The sequence below is a fragment of the Triticum urartu genome, chromosome 6 (assembly GCF_003073215.2).
Source record: "Triticum urartu cultivar G1812 chromosome 6, Tu2.1, whole genome shotgun sequence".
Lineage (NCBI taxonomy): Eukaryota > Viridiplantae > Streptophyta > Magnoliopsida > Poales > Poaceae > Triticum > Triticum urartu.
In genome coordinates, this window is record NC_053027.1 from 107,066,093 (window position 1) to 107,080,679 (window position 14,587).

Consider the following 14,587-nt stretch of genomic DNA (forward strand, 5'->3'; position numbering starts at 1 on the left):
GTATATAGGTGCATTAAACTAAACAATATATGTAATAATGATATCCCAACAATATCCATGTTCCAACATGGAACAAACTCCAGCTTCACCTACAACTAGCAACGCTATAAGAGGGGCTGAGCAAAGCGGTAACATAGCCAAACAACAGTTTGCTAGGAAGGGTAGGTGTCGGTGTCAAAACCGGCGGATCTCGGGTAGGGGGTCCCGAACTGTGCGTCTAGGCCGGATGGTAACAGGAGGCAAGGGACACGAAGTTTTACCCAGGTTCGGGCCCTCTTGATGGAGGTAAAATCCTACGTCCTGCTTGATTAATATTGATGATATGGGTAGTACAATTGTAGATCTACCATGAGATTGGAGAGGCTAAACCCTAGAAGCTAGCCTATGGTATGATTGTTCTGTATGTTGTCCTACGGACTAAAACCCTCTGGTTTATATAGACACCGGAGAGGGTTAGGGTTACACAAAGTCGGTTACAATGGTAGGAGATCTGCATATCCGTATCGCCAAGCTTGCCTTCTACGCCAAGGAAAGTCCCTTCCGGACACGGGACGAAGTCTTCAATCTTGTATCTTCATAGCCCAGGAGTCCGGCTGAAGATATAGTCCGGCCATCCGGACACCCCCTAATCCAGGACTCCCTCAGTAGCCCCTGAACCAGGCTTCAATGACGATGAGTCCGGCGCGCAGATTGTCTTCGGCATTGCAAGGCGGGTTCCTCCTCCAAGTACTTCATAAAAGATTTTGAACACAAAGATAGTGTCCAGCTCTGCAAAATAAGTTTCCACATATTGCCATAGAGAGAATAATATTTACACAAATCTAATCTGCTGACGTATTCCATAGTGTGACGCACCACGGCCAAGCCTTTATTTGAATCGTTTCACTATCCCACCTCAGCGCGTTATGCGAGGCGGTTTCCTTGGCACGTCTTGTTAAAGCAGAGATCGTGTCCCTTATTCCGAGATTTCTCATCAATACGGGCGTGGGTAACCCAACTGCGCCATTGATTATGGCGCTTGGAGATAAGCGAGTTTTACCAGGCTGGTGGGGACACGTAGTTGCGTCCACCCATATAAGGGGATAAGTATTTACCTTTTCACCTACGCCTTCTTCCTCCTTCGCCTATCCATTTTCGCGCACTCGAGCTCCAGCGCCCAAGCCCGCACTCCCCACCTCAACCTTCTCCAGCCATGTCCAGAGCGGGAGGCAAGTGGATGGTCTCCTCCATTACGGAGGGACACATCAAAAGACTAAGGAAGGATGGATACTTGTCTAACGACATTGCGCACTGGCTTCCTGAAGAGGGGCAGCACATCCCCACCCCTAGGCCCCATGAGAGGGTGGTGTTCCTCCCCCATTTCCTCCGCGGACTGGGCTTCCTTCTCCACCCATTTGTCCGGGGGCTCATGTTCTACTATGGCCTGGATTTCCACGATCTGGCCCCGAACTTTGTCCTCAACATCTCGGCATTTATCATCGTGTGCGAGGCTTTCGTCCGCATCCGCCCCCAGTTCGGCCTATGGCTCAAGACTTTCAATGTCAAGCCAAAGGTGGTGCGCGGCAACCAGGCGGAGTGCGGAGGCGCCATGGTGGGCAAGATGCCCAACGTCTTATGGCTCGAGGGCTCCTTTGTGGAGACCCTGAAGGGGTGGCAATCGGGGTGGTTTTACATCACCGAGCCGCGCGACCCTGAATGGGTCACAGCCCCTGAGTTCCGATCCGAACCCCCTACGCGGCTTACCTCCTGGAAGGAGACGGGCCTGTCATGGGGTAAAAAAGGAGAGTTGACCAGACTCCAAACATGCGTCCAAACCCTGGTGAACAAGAAGCTCAAACTTGTCAACGTAGTCCAGGTTAGGCTCATCCGCCGGATCCTCCCGTGTCAACAACGGGCTTTCAACCTGTGGGAGTTCGACCCGGCGCGGCACCGAACTCTGAGCAGGCTCTTCGACACGACGTATGAAGATGCCTGGAAGGTGCTTTTCAAGGGCGCCGAGGCCCCCGCATCCGCTACCGAGGATCACGGATTCAGTACACAGCGTCACGCTCATGCGGTAAGCTGTTTTTACCTTTTACAGGGTATCAGTTTTTTATAGTTTGACTCCATGCGGGATCTAAGCTCCCTTACCTTTGACAGGATTGGCAGGAGACGTCCGGACAGATCAACTGTCCGGATCCTTTGCCCAAAGGCCTAGCGGACGCTCGTTTGACAAAGCTGCTGGTCCCGGCACCCCATGTGGTGCCGGAGAAGAAGGCCACGGGGACTCGAAAGAGTGCCCGGTGCCCGGAGGTGTCGGATTCATCATCCGATGACTCCAAGACGCACTCCTCCCATGAAGACGAGGAGGAGGAAGAAGAGACCTCTCCCCCTCCAGCGGGGGAAGGGAAGAAAAGGAAAGCCGCCCCAACTGGGGAGGCTGAAGGGTCCAAGAAGGGGAAAACCCTTCCTCCGGACTACTCCACCAACGCCAACAACGACAAACAGGAGTGGCCGCTCAGGGCCAATCCCTTGGCGAAATCGTAAGTATCCGGATACCAGAGTAATTTATAGTATTCCTTTATTGCATAGCTTTCCCTTATGTCGAATATGATTATGCAGCCCACCCAAAGACCGGATCGACGGGTCGTCGAGCGGTTCACTGGACTCGTCGGATGTGAATTCGCTTCCGACGGCTTCCTCCCCCCGCCCTACGGACGACGCCGAAGTGTTGTCCCAACATGTTCCAAGCCGGGAGGAGGTGGTCCTGGAGGCGCCGCGAGGCGACCTCCCGGACTCCAGGAGTAAAGGGGATAAAACCCCCCAGGGCTCCAAGTTCGGCTCTAGGCCGGACACCGCTCCGGAACCTCAAAGGTTCCAGAATCCAGCGGGCGGCCTCCATCCAAGAGGAGCAAGCCCTCCGTGCCAGTGACCCCCGTCCAACCGAAGGCGCCGGACAGTCTGTTGGAGGTGCTCAAAGGCGCCTCCATCGACGAGGAGCACAGCACCATTATGAGTGCGGTGGTCCAGAAGGTTCAGTCCACCAAGAGCGGACTGACTGAAGCTTGTACTAGCCTTTTAACAGGCTTTGAGGTAAGTAAAAAATGTGTAAATAATATTACCACATAGACAGTAGCCCCTGATGCTCTGTTTGGCGTTCGGGAAGAGAAGCCGAATAGAGGATCAAATTAAATACGCGGGAGTCTAACAAAAAAGAGTCAATATGCGTATGCAGGCTTCTCTGCTGGCGTCCGCCGTACTAACTACGGAAGTGGACACGCTAAAGCAGAACCTCGAGCAGTCCGAGCAAGAGCTCGGGCGTGTCAAGAAGCAGCTCGAGGACAAGGAAGGTAAGAAATACCTTGTTTAAATAGATATATATATAAGGGTGCAATTGCAAAAAATGACAGGATTATCGTGGCTATTGTAGGGGCCATGTCGGAGGTGGCGACCCTTAAGCAAGCGCTGCTCAAGGCTGAGAAGAGGGCGGCCACGGAGCGCACCGAGCGGGAGAAGTATGAGGCCCAGGTTGGCAAGGTGCAGCAAGAGCTCCAGGCTCTCATGAAAAAACATGAGAGTTTGGAGCTTGACTCGAAGACGCGAGCGTCCGAGCTCGCGATGGCTATTGAAAATGCCAAGTCTGCCAAGGCCGAATCCCAGAAGACCCTCCAGGAGTTGGATGCGGTGAAAAATATAGCGGCGGGTAAGGCATTCTTTATGCAAAGCAAACACGTAAACGTAAGTTACTTGTTACTTACCAGAATCCGGAGCTCTCCAGGAGCATTCGCAGATCTTCCCCGTAGCGTGTGCGATGCCGCCGCATTCTATCGAGCCGAGGAAGGCAACTCGACAGAGAAGGTGTTCTGGTCTCAGTATGCTGAGGCCGGACACCCCGTGCCCCTGAGCGACCAGCTGAAGCAACTGGTCGAGCTCCACAAGGCGGCCGAACAGGCCATGAAGGGCCTCATCGTTCGGCTTTGGCCTGGAGAGGCTCTGCCTTGGAGCTATTTCGGGCTGGTGCGGCGGCTGGTGGGGGCCTGTCCAAGGCTCGAAGTCATCAAGCGCTCCGTCTGCATTGAAGGTGCCCGTAGGGCACTTGCCCGTGCTAAGGTGCACTGGGGCAAGCTGGACGCTGAGAAGCTTGTGAAGGACGGGCCACTGCCGGGGAAAGAGCATCGCAAGCCCGAGAATTATTATACGGATGTTCTGAAGGGTGCCCGCCTTGTGGCGGATGAATGTTCCAGGGATGTAATATTTGAGTAAAACTCGCTCGGTTTGTCCTGTGCGCTGAAAACTTGTTCATATGCGCTAAGCAATGCTGTTGGAATTTAAAATATTACCTTCTGTGCGGTTGTTTATCAATTCTGAGAGATGGCGAGTCGTCGGCTTCTGCCCCCGTGCCGCTAGTGCTGGGGTGTTTGGGGATAAACCTGAGCGCTCTTTTCCCCATGTTTGGGTCCTTCGAGGGAGGCGCTCAGCGCAACGAACAAGGCAATCGGACTATAATGCGTGAACACTCTCACTTAGCCATAGAATTCTATAATTTTAAATTTCGGCGAAGCCCCTGGTATTCGGAAGACCGAGTTCGGGGCGCTATCCACGCCTTGGCCGGACAGAGCCGACTCCTCGCTCTAAGCGGCATAAGTCTTTAAGGACTCGAAAAACCTCTCGAACAGCAACCGGCTCTCGCTTCATCATGACAGTCAGTTTTAGCTTTCTCTACTGAGGTGCTCGACCCAGCTCAACTGGGGCACAATCGCAGTAGTTCTCCTAGTGCTACCTTAGCCGATATAGCAGAACGTAAGGCACCAAAACATAGGAGCCGGGCAAACCCAACTATTGACCCAAGACATGATTCGGAGCCGATGCATATAATGCTATAAGTTTGGGGTGCCGCACTTGTTAAAGTGTTCGGACTTCTCACACCATATTGAGGGGTACTAAAGCCCCTGGCGTATTTTGGCCGTACCAAAGTGTACGGGTGCAGCATGTCATTAAGGAACATATATTTGTAAAAAAAGAGTAATGCAAAAATAGACAAAAGCTATGCATTGTTTATTAAAAAGGGCTGCGGTCAAAGCAGAATGATACAAATAATGCGATAAGAAAAAGGTTGGACTATTTAACATGTCCGTTCCAGGGGCAGGCTGCGGAATGGTAAGCGAAACAGGTATACTGCTCGTGATAGAGACCACCTGGGAGTTCCGTAATGCGGCATGGCTTGTCTGCCTCCCTGGTTCTTGCATCGTTTGTGCGGCAATTGAACTGTCGAACAGGCCTTCCGAAGAGTGGAGTCCTGAAAGTAAGAGAAAATTAAAAAATCGGCAGCCCCTGGTGCGGTTTAAGCCGTGTTTCGGGCGTGCCGTGATGGTGCCCCTCCCCCTGCACCAATGGTATTTCTAGAGAGTAGTTATGTACGCGAAGTACTGGTGTCGCATTTTTGCGAGGGCTGGGGTTGGGGCCGCATTGCTACGCCTGGTCGGAATGTGCCAGGCGGTCTTGTTGTAGGTTACTCCGGGCGCGCTTGATGGTGTCCGGACGTTTAATGACCGGACTGGAGAACTTCCTGGAGAGGCTGCTTTGTACTTCCGCAGCAAGGGCCGCCGTGTGCTCCTCCATTCAGAGAGACCGTTTGGTGTTTCCATTGACCGTAATTACTCCTCGAGGGCCTGGCATCTTGAGCTTAAGGTATGCGTAGTGCGGTACCACATTGAACTTGGTGAATGCGGTTCGCCCGAGCAGTGCGTGATAGCCACTGCGGAGTGGGACTATGTCGAAGATTAACTCCTCGCTTCGGAAATTATCCGGAGATCCGAAGACCACTTCAAGTGTGACTGAGCCTGTACAGTTGGCCTCTACACCTGGTATTACGCCTTTAAAGGTCGTTTTGGTGGGCTTAATCCTCGAGGGATCTATGCCCATTTTCCACACTGTATCCTGGTAAAGCAGGTTCAGGCTGCTGCCGCCGTCCATAAGGACTCTAGTGAGATGAAATCCGTCAATAATTGGGTCTAGAACCAATGCGGCGAATCCGCCATGATGGGTGCTAGTGGGATGGTCCCTTCGATCAAAGGTGATCGGGCAGGAGGACCATGGGTTGAACTTTGGGGCGACTGGCTCTACCGCGTATACGTCCCTTAACGCGCGCTTCCGCTCCCTCTTGGGGATGTGGGTTACGTATATCATGTTCACCGTCCGCACTTGTGGGAGAAAACCCTTCTGTCCACTGTTGTTCGGTGGCCGGGGCTCTTCGTCGTCATCGCTATGCAGCCCCTTGTCAGTATTTTTGGCATTTAACTTTCCTGCCTGCTTGAACACCCAACAATCCCTGTTGGTGTGATTGGCCGGCTTTTCGGGGGTGCCGTGTATCTGGCACAAGCGGTCGAGTATTCGGTCCAAACTGGATGGGCCCCTAGGATTTCTTTTGAATGGCTTTTTCCGCTGACCGGATTTATAGCCTCTAAATCCGGCATTAACTGCCGTATCCTCAGCATTGTCGCCGTTAATGCGGCGCTTCTGCTTGTTGCGACGCGACCTGCCACTACTGTCCCTGGTATCCGAATTACCAGGGTTCTTGGTCATATTGTTGCTACGAGCAAGCCAGCTGTCTTCTCCCGCGCAAAAGCGAGTCATGAGTGTCGTGAGTGCTGCCATAGATTTTGGCTTTTCCTGTCCAAGGTGTCGGGCAAGCCACTCATCATGAATATTGTGCTTGAAGGCTACTAGGGCCTCTGCGTCCGGACAGTCGACTATTTGATTTTTCTTTGTTAGGAACCGTGTCCAGAATTGCCTGGCCGATTCATCTGGCTGCTGAATTACGTGGCTTAGGTCATCTGCGTCTAGGGGTCGCACATAAGTGCCCTAGAAATTTTCGAGGAATGCGGCTTCCAGGTCCTCCCAACAACCGATTGATCCTGCTGGCAAGCTATTAAGCCAATGCCGAGTTGGTCCTTTAAGCTTGAGTGGGAGGTATTTGATGGCGTGGAGATCATCGCCGCGGGCCATATGGATATGAAGGAGATAATCCTCGATCCATACCGCAGGATCTGTTGTGCCATCATATGATTCGATGTTTACGGGTTTGAAACCCTCGGGGATTTGATGATCCATTACTTCGTCTGTGAAGCATAGTGGGTGTGTGGCACCTCTGTACTGGGCTATATCACGATGTAGCTCCAATGAGCTTTGTCTACTGTGTTCGGCCCTGCCGGATTTGTGTCCGGCGTGACGGTTACCGTCTCGAGTCGTGGGGCGCCCACGCGATCTGTAGATCGATCTTGTTTGCCTTGCCTTGTCCTCCAACATATCTCACAGGTCAGGCGCATTTTCTCATGCCTTGGTACGGGGTGCGGCTTGAGTGGAGGGCCGAGAGGCCTCTCTGTCGCGGCCACGAGGTGGTCGGTCAGCCGTATCAAGTGCTGGTGATGTAGGTTTAAGTGCTTCCTCCTCTAATCGAGGTAGCAACCTGCGCTTTGGGTAGCTCTTGGAGGGGCATTCGAGTTTATGCTCTTCGGCCGCAAGGACATCAGTCCATCTGTCGACTAGCAAATCTTGATCAGCTCTAAGCTGTTGCTGTTTTTTCTTGAGGCTTCTTGCCGTGGCCATAAGCCTGCGTTGAAAACGCTCTTGCTCGACGGGATCCTCTGGCACGACAAATTCGTCGTCGTCGAGGCTTGCCTCGTCTTCGGAGGGAGGTGTATAATTATCGTCCTCGACCTCTCTGTCTGCCGCTCTCTCATGAGGGCTGGCTTCTCTATCCTCCTGTGCTGAATCTTGCTGGAGGGGGTTTTCTTTGGCACTCTCCGGAGTATTATTATCTCCCGTGCCGGAATCTCCGTGTTTGCTTTGGCAGGATTTTGAGCGGCGCCGCTGACGCCGGCGCTTAGGCTGTTTCTTGGAGGGGTCATCCTCCGCTGTTCCATCGCCATCTCCTTCTTTTGGGGTGTCCACCATGTATATGTCGTATGACGAGGTGGCTTTCCAGGGCCCAATAGGCACAGGTTCTTCATCGTCTCCTGCATCGGCGTCCATACCGTCGATGTCTTCGAAGTCGAAGTCGAGCATGTCGGTTAAATCGTCGACAGTGGCTGCAAAGTGGGTGGTGGGTGGGCTTTGAATTTCTTCATCATCCGTATCCCAACCTTGCTGACCGTAGTCCGGCCAGGGCTCTCCTGATAAAGAGAGAGACTTTAGTGTCTTCAGAATATCGCCGAAAGGCGAGTGCTGAAAGATGTCCGCGGCAGTAAACTCCATGATCGACGCCCAATCGGATTCGATCGGTAGGGGCGCGGAGGGTTCGGAGTCCAGAGAGGAGTCCGACTCCTTGGAGTCACGAGTCTCGCGGAGTGCAGGGCTGGTATTCGGCTCGATCGCCGTTGGGATCGTAGCCCCCGAGGCGGCGTCCAACCACCCATCCTCGATCGGCGCAGTTGGCTCCAAATTAAGGGTCGAAGCCGATGCGGGTGCGGCCTCCAGGGCACTGTTCGGCGGCAGAGCTAGATCATGCTCGTCATGACAGTGCGGCATGCTCGGCAGTGGCTTGAATCCGTCGAGGATCAAGTCCCCGCGGATGTCAGCCGTGTAGTTTAAACTTCCAAATCTGACCTGACGGCCAGGGGCATAGCTTTCGATCTGCTCCAGATGGCCAAGTGAATTGGCCCGCAGTGCGAAGCCGCCGAAAATGAAGATCTGTCTGGGGAGGAAAGTCTCACCCTGTACTGCATCGCTATTGATGATCGTAGGAGCCATCAAGCCTAACGGCGACGACACAGAGGAACTCTCAATGAAAGCACCAATGTCGGTGCCAAAACCTGCGGATCTCGGGTAGGGGGTCCCGAACTGTGCGTCTAGGCCGGATGGTAACAGGAGGCAAGGGACACAAAGTTTTACCTAGGTTCAGGCCCTCTTGATGGAGGTAAAACCCTACGTCCTGCTTGATTAATATTGATGATATGGGTAGTACAAGAGTAGATCTACCACGAGATCGGAGAGGCTAAACCCTAGAAGCTAGCCTATGGTATGATTGTTCTGTATGTTGTCCTACGGACTAAAACCCTCCGGTTTATATAGACACCGGAGAGGGTTAGGGTTACACAAAGTCGGTTACAATGGTAGGAGATCTGCATATCCGTATCGCCAAGCTTGCCTTCTACGCCAAGGAAAGTCCCTTCCAGACACAGGACGAAGTCTTCAATATTGTATCTTCATAGCCCAGGAGTCCGGTTGAAGATATAGTCCGGCCATCCGGACATCCCCTAATCCAGGACACCCTCAGTGGGTTAGAGGCTTGACATGGCAATATGGGAGGCATGATATAGCAAGTGGTAGGTATCGCGGCATAGAAATAGAGCGAGCAACTAGCAAGCAAAGATAGAAGTGATTTCCAGGGTATGGTCATCTTGCCTGCAAAGTTCTCTGAGTTGACGATAGCTTGATCCTCGTAAGCGTACTCAACGGGTTCCTCGAACACGAACTCGTCTCCCGGCTCTACCCAAAGCAAGAGCACAAGCAAAGGAAACCACAATCAACCATGGTGCAATGCGCAAGCAACATGAAGCAAAACAAGGCATGATATGCGGGATGTGATATGCAATGCATATGCATGCTCCAGAAGGAAAAAATTGAACCAGGCCTCAACTTGGCAAACCAAGAGAGCTTCTGGAAAGATGAGTTGATTTCGGTCGAAATCGATATAAAGATTGCCGGAATCGGAAGCACAGTTTGCAAATGGCAAGCAAAACAATAATGGAACAATTCTACGATTAACAGCATGATGCCATCTAGAATGCACAAGAAACTAAGTTACTGCACTCCAACATAACCAACAAAGCACATGGCAGTGATCTACTCAAGATTGCTTTGACCAAAGATGAACATTGAGCTATGTCTAATCCACACAATAGCAGGTTCAAACAAAGCATGTCAAAAGTGCAAAAGATAGCAAGCATCAAACTTAGTGAAAATACTAACATGTCCAGGAATTACATCAGGAAGCAATGTTAGAGCAAGATAACAACATGCTTACAGGAACAGACATAGCAATACAAGCATGCATGAATCTACTCAAAGCATATAAACCAAAGTCCTTACTGACAGAGCGAAAAGGTCATAAGATATGATGGCACCCATGTAACATAGCAAGTTTTCGTTAAACAGATTCAGACTTAGCAGAAACTGGACATGGGCAAAAATAGGAATTATGAAGGCATGTTTAGAGCTCGATTCAACTCATCACAAGGGTGCATGAAAAACTAAGCATACACCCAGCAAGAAGACATGATCAAGAAGCTACCATTGTCAAGACCATCTCATAGCATGCATGGATTCAACTACAAACACCTTGGCAAAATTTTGATTACACGTAAAACAATCTGCCAGGAACATTTTTAGCAAAAGTAGAGCAAGATTTGAGTCATGCTAGGGCACACCATAAATGCAACAAGGACATGGATGGATAGAGCAATACAAATATCTCAAATCATCCTTACTGACATACTCAAAGAGCATGGATCTCTCTGTAGCAACATGATACTTGGCATAAAAATAACATCAGGGAAATGACTTAGTGAAATTCTAAGTCCCTGAAATCAGCAACATCACGAGAGCTACTTTGCATGCATGTGCTAGCCACCACATTAATCACAAAAATAAATGGCATACACCCCTATAAATATGGCATGGCATATAACAAAACACATGTAGAGCTCATGCCCATATGCAGCACACAATAATCATGGCAAAAATGACAAATGCTCATAAACTGCTAAGAATCAGCACCTAACATTATGAAGCACTCTTGAAATAGCAATTAGGGCATCAAGATGGACTCAAACAAGCATGTCACAATGGAACAAAATGAAGAGGAAATCCAGATGAACATTTTGATATATTATGCATGCAAAACGGAGCAACGGTCATGAAGTTACGATGCGATGAACATGGCCTGAAAATATCACAGAAAAAGACTTGGAAGAATTTGACCTCGCGGAAGCTGGACGAGGATGTTCCGGGACAGAGGGATCCGGGCACGGGGTGGCGTTTGGTTGGCCGAACTGGTGGATCTGGTTCAATCTCTGGGATCTCTATGGAGTGGAGGGAGTTCGCCGGGGAAGATCGCCGACGAGCGAGGAGCGGCGGATCCGGCACCGCCGGAGGCGAGGGCGCGACCAGCGGCGAGAAACGGCGGCTGGACGGCGGAGACGCGGCTCACGGCGGGGTCGGCGAAGGGCGGTGCGGGCAGCCGGGCGGCGGCGTGCTCGCACGCGGCGGCGGCCGGCGAGGCAAACGGAAGTGAGGTGGCGGCGGAGAGCGGGTGGCGCGGGCGCGGCCGGATGGGCCTGGGCGGGCCGCACGGCGGCGGAGCCGGCAAGGACAAGTGGCGGCGCAGGAGTGGACGGGGCGCGGCGGCGGACGCGTCCGGCGCCGTCCGGACGTGTCCGGCGCGGAGGGAGAGGGAGGACTAGGGTTTTCATCCACGAAATTTTGGGGAGGCACACATATTTATAGGTAGAGGGAGCTAGGAGAGTCCAAATGAGGTGCGGTTTTCGGCCATGCGATCGTGATCGAACGACCGAGAGGATGGAGGGGGTTTGGATGGGTTTTGAGCCACTTTCGAGGGGTGTTGGGCTGCAACACACATGAGGCCTTTACGGTTCCCCGGTTAACCGTTGGAGTATCAAACGGACTCCAAATGGCACGAAACTTGACAGGCGGTCTGCCGGTGGTGTACCAAGGCCGCTTGGAAAATCTTGGTCCAATCCGAGAATGTTTAAAACCCGCACACGAAAAGAGGCAAAAGGGGGCGCCAGAGGACATAGAAGTGTCGGATTGCAAAATGGACAACGGGGAAAAAGCTCAGATGCATGAGACGAACACATATGCAAATGAGATGCAGATGATGAATGATATGAAATGCATGACCGTCAAACAAGTGATAAGGCAACAACAGTGAATAACTGGAACACACCTGGCGCAACGGTCTCGGGGCTTTACACAATCATACACGCAAAAAGGGGCGACACCACCATAGGGGCTGGTATGGGCAGCCGCCTTAGGTGGCTGGAAACTGTGCACCTAGTTTGAGTCGTCCAGGTTGTCCCGCGCTAGTTTTGTTCGTCCCAACGCATGAGAAGGCAATGTAAAAAATGAAGAAAAATGTTTCAATTTGGATGGGCCAATAACATAAGTGCAAGGCAGGCCCTATAGCAGGCTCGCGGCCCAAACGAGCGCCTCCCATATCGATCGACAGTAGGAAAAAACCCAATTCATTTGCTCCAGCCTCCAGTCTAGTTCGCTCCTAACCTACCCGCCGCTGGACAGACCGACACAGCACTTCCTCGCGCCCTCGTTGGAGGGCGGTCGCCGGGCTTCAAGCGAACAGAAGGACAAGAAGATGAAGATCCAACACTGGGTGTAGCCTGCGTGGGAGGTAGCGGCGGCAATACGGGCATGGCATCGAGCTTGCGTAAATGGACAGACGCAGCTTGCAAGAGTAACATACGCAACGAGCAGGTACATCACATCCCTGATTATATCTAATTCAACTCTTCAATTTCTGGCCAATAGTTAAACCTGACGGTGTTGTAAAACTTCTTGTATGTAGGGAATCTATGAGAAAATGAAACCAATTTCTACTTAATTTTATAACTCCCCCAATCAATACTGAACTGACTGAATCTGATGTATCTAATCAAGTTTCCGGTGCAAACATACAAGCTCATGTTGTTCTTGAGCCTGAAGTGTCTAATGAACAGACTGCTAATGAAGGATTTGATGCAAACATTTTACATGCTCCTGGTGATGATCATATAGTGTCTAATGAGGGATCTAATGCAAGCATTTTGCAAGCTCATTGAAGGATTTAGTGTCTAATGATGATCTACTATGTTGAGTGAGACAGAGATTTGCAGGCATTGATGACAAGCAAATTATAGTGCATTTTCATAGCTTGAGGAAACGTCGAGGCCATCTACTAGAAATTAAAGTCCCCGTATCATGACAACATAGCATAAATACTTTTCTAATCTGTTGTTTGAAACTATTGGCATACTTGTGCAGGATAGATATATTGATATGCAGTTTGCGCACTGGTTATACGTGCAATTACACTTTGATATTTTCAGCCAGAGAATGAATAATTCAAGCAGGTACAGACCATGTTTGTAGTCCTTGTACACCATGTTGCATTTTGTGTTTTTTGGTGCTTGCATCATTTAGTGTTTATAATCTGAACTACGTTGGATCATTAGTTGGTTTTCAAAGTGCATGTAGCTTCACATTTCTCAAGTTATGTTGATTTCCGGAGTGCAAGTGCCTTCATATTTTTTAAGTTAAATGTTCACCCCTGATAACTTGAATTCATGGATCAGCCACTGCACATAGATCATACACGAATGCCAGTATAAATTAAATGAAATGCAGAGACTTACTCTAGCTTGTTGTACAGGCTCACTGCAGCTCTGCTTGCGCTTGGGATGTTCCTTGTACAAGTCCATGTTACCACTTGCTTGGATGTGCAGGCCTTGTGCTCCTTGCACCCCCCTCTGCGTTTTTGACACGGCGAATGGTTGATCAAATAAGAGGAATCGACCTTGATGTTGTACCGGAGGACAGATACTTACAAGGTTATACGGGTGTGCAGGATGTGTACCAGATCCCGTAGCGCCGTCATGCTTCGCTAAAAAATGGATTTTCTTGTTTTAGATGATATCTCCAGAAGAAATAAGAGTTAAAGTCAGAGTTGCATAGGCGTGTAAGCTAAGAGAGAAGTGAAAGGATATCCAAACATTGTCGGAACAGTGCACAAGGGAGTGATGTGTGGATACCTAGTTCGGGCCGGCGTTTGGGCATGCTCGCCTAGCTAGAGTGCGGGTCACTTCAGAGCCGTTGAGGGTGATGCGCTGGCATTGGCTGGCCGCGCACAGATGCAGATCTTGAGTGGCAGTGGAGCGCTACGATGCGGTGGACGAGACCGTAGGTGAAGCCCCAACGGCCTTGGGGGGCGGAGGTGCGACGATGTGCTCGGTGAAGTAGTCCTGGTGAGCTGGGAGATGGCATCGGTGAAGCGCACCTGATGCGGTGGAACTCGGTGTCTATGAGGCACGTCGGTTGCGGCGGCCGACGTTGTCGGTGGACCACCCGGTGCGGTGGACGAGGGCGTAGATGAGGTAGCTCCGGTGCGGTGGTGAAGCACGACCGTCGTCTTCGTCGTCGTCGTCCGGCATAGAGGTGGGGAACGGTGGGGAAAGAGACGAGACGAGGGGCGATTCGAGGGTTGGCGGCGAATTAGGGAATTGAGCAATCTGGGCGCGGAAGGGGACGGTGGAGAAGAGAGATTTTGCAGGGATGGAATTGGGGACGCCAGATATTTCAATCCGAAACATGGAAGCGTGAACTTATATTGTTATCGTCCTTTTTTGGGGGGGAGGGGGAGTGGGTGGCTGGGTGCTACGCGTCCATCCGACACACGCCACCACCCTGACAGGACTATGCTTCGGTGCCTTAAGGCACCTGCCTTTGTGTCCATGACATGTGGGCCCAACAAGTGGCTGGCCCACATGTCAGTTACCCAAAGGCATTTGCCTTTAAGGCACCGAAGCAGCGTCCACCC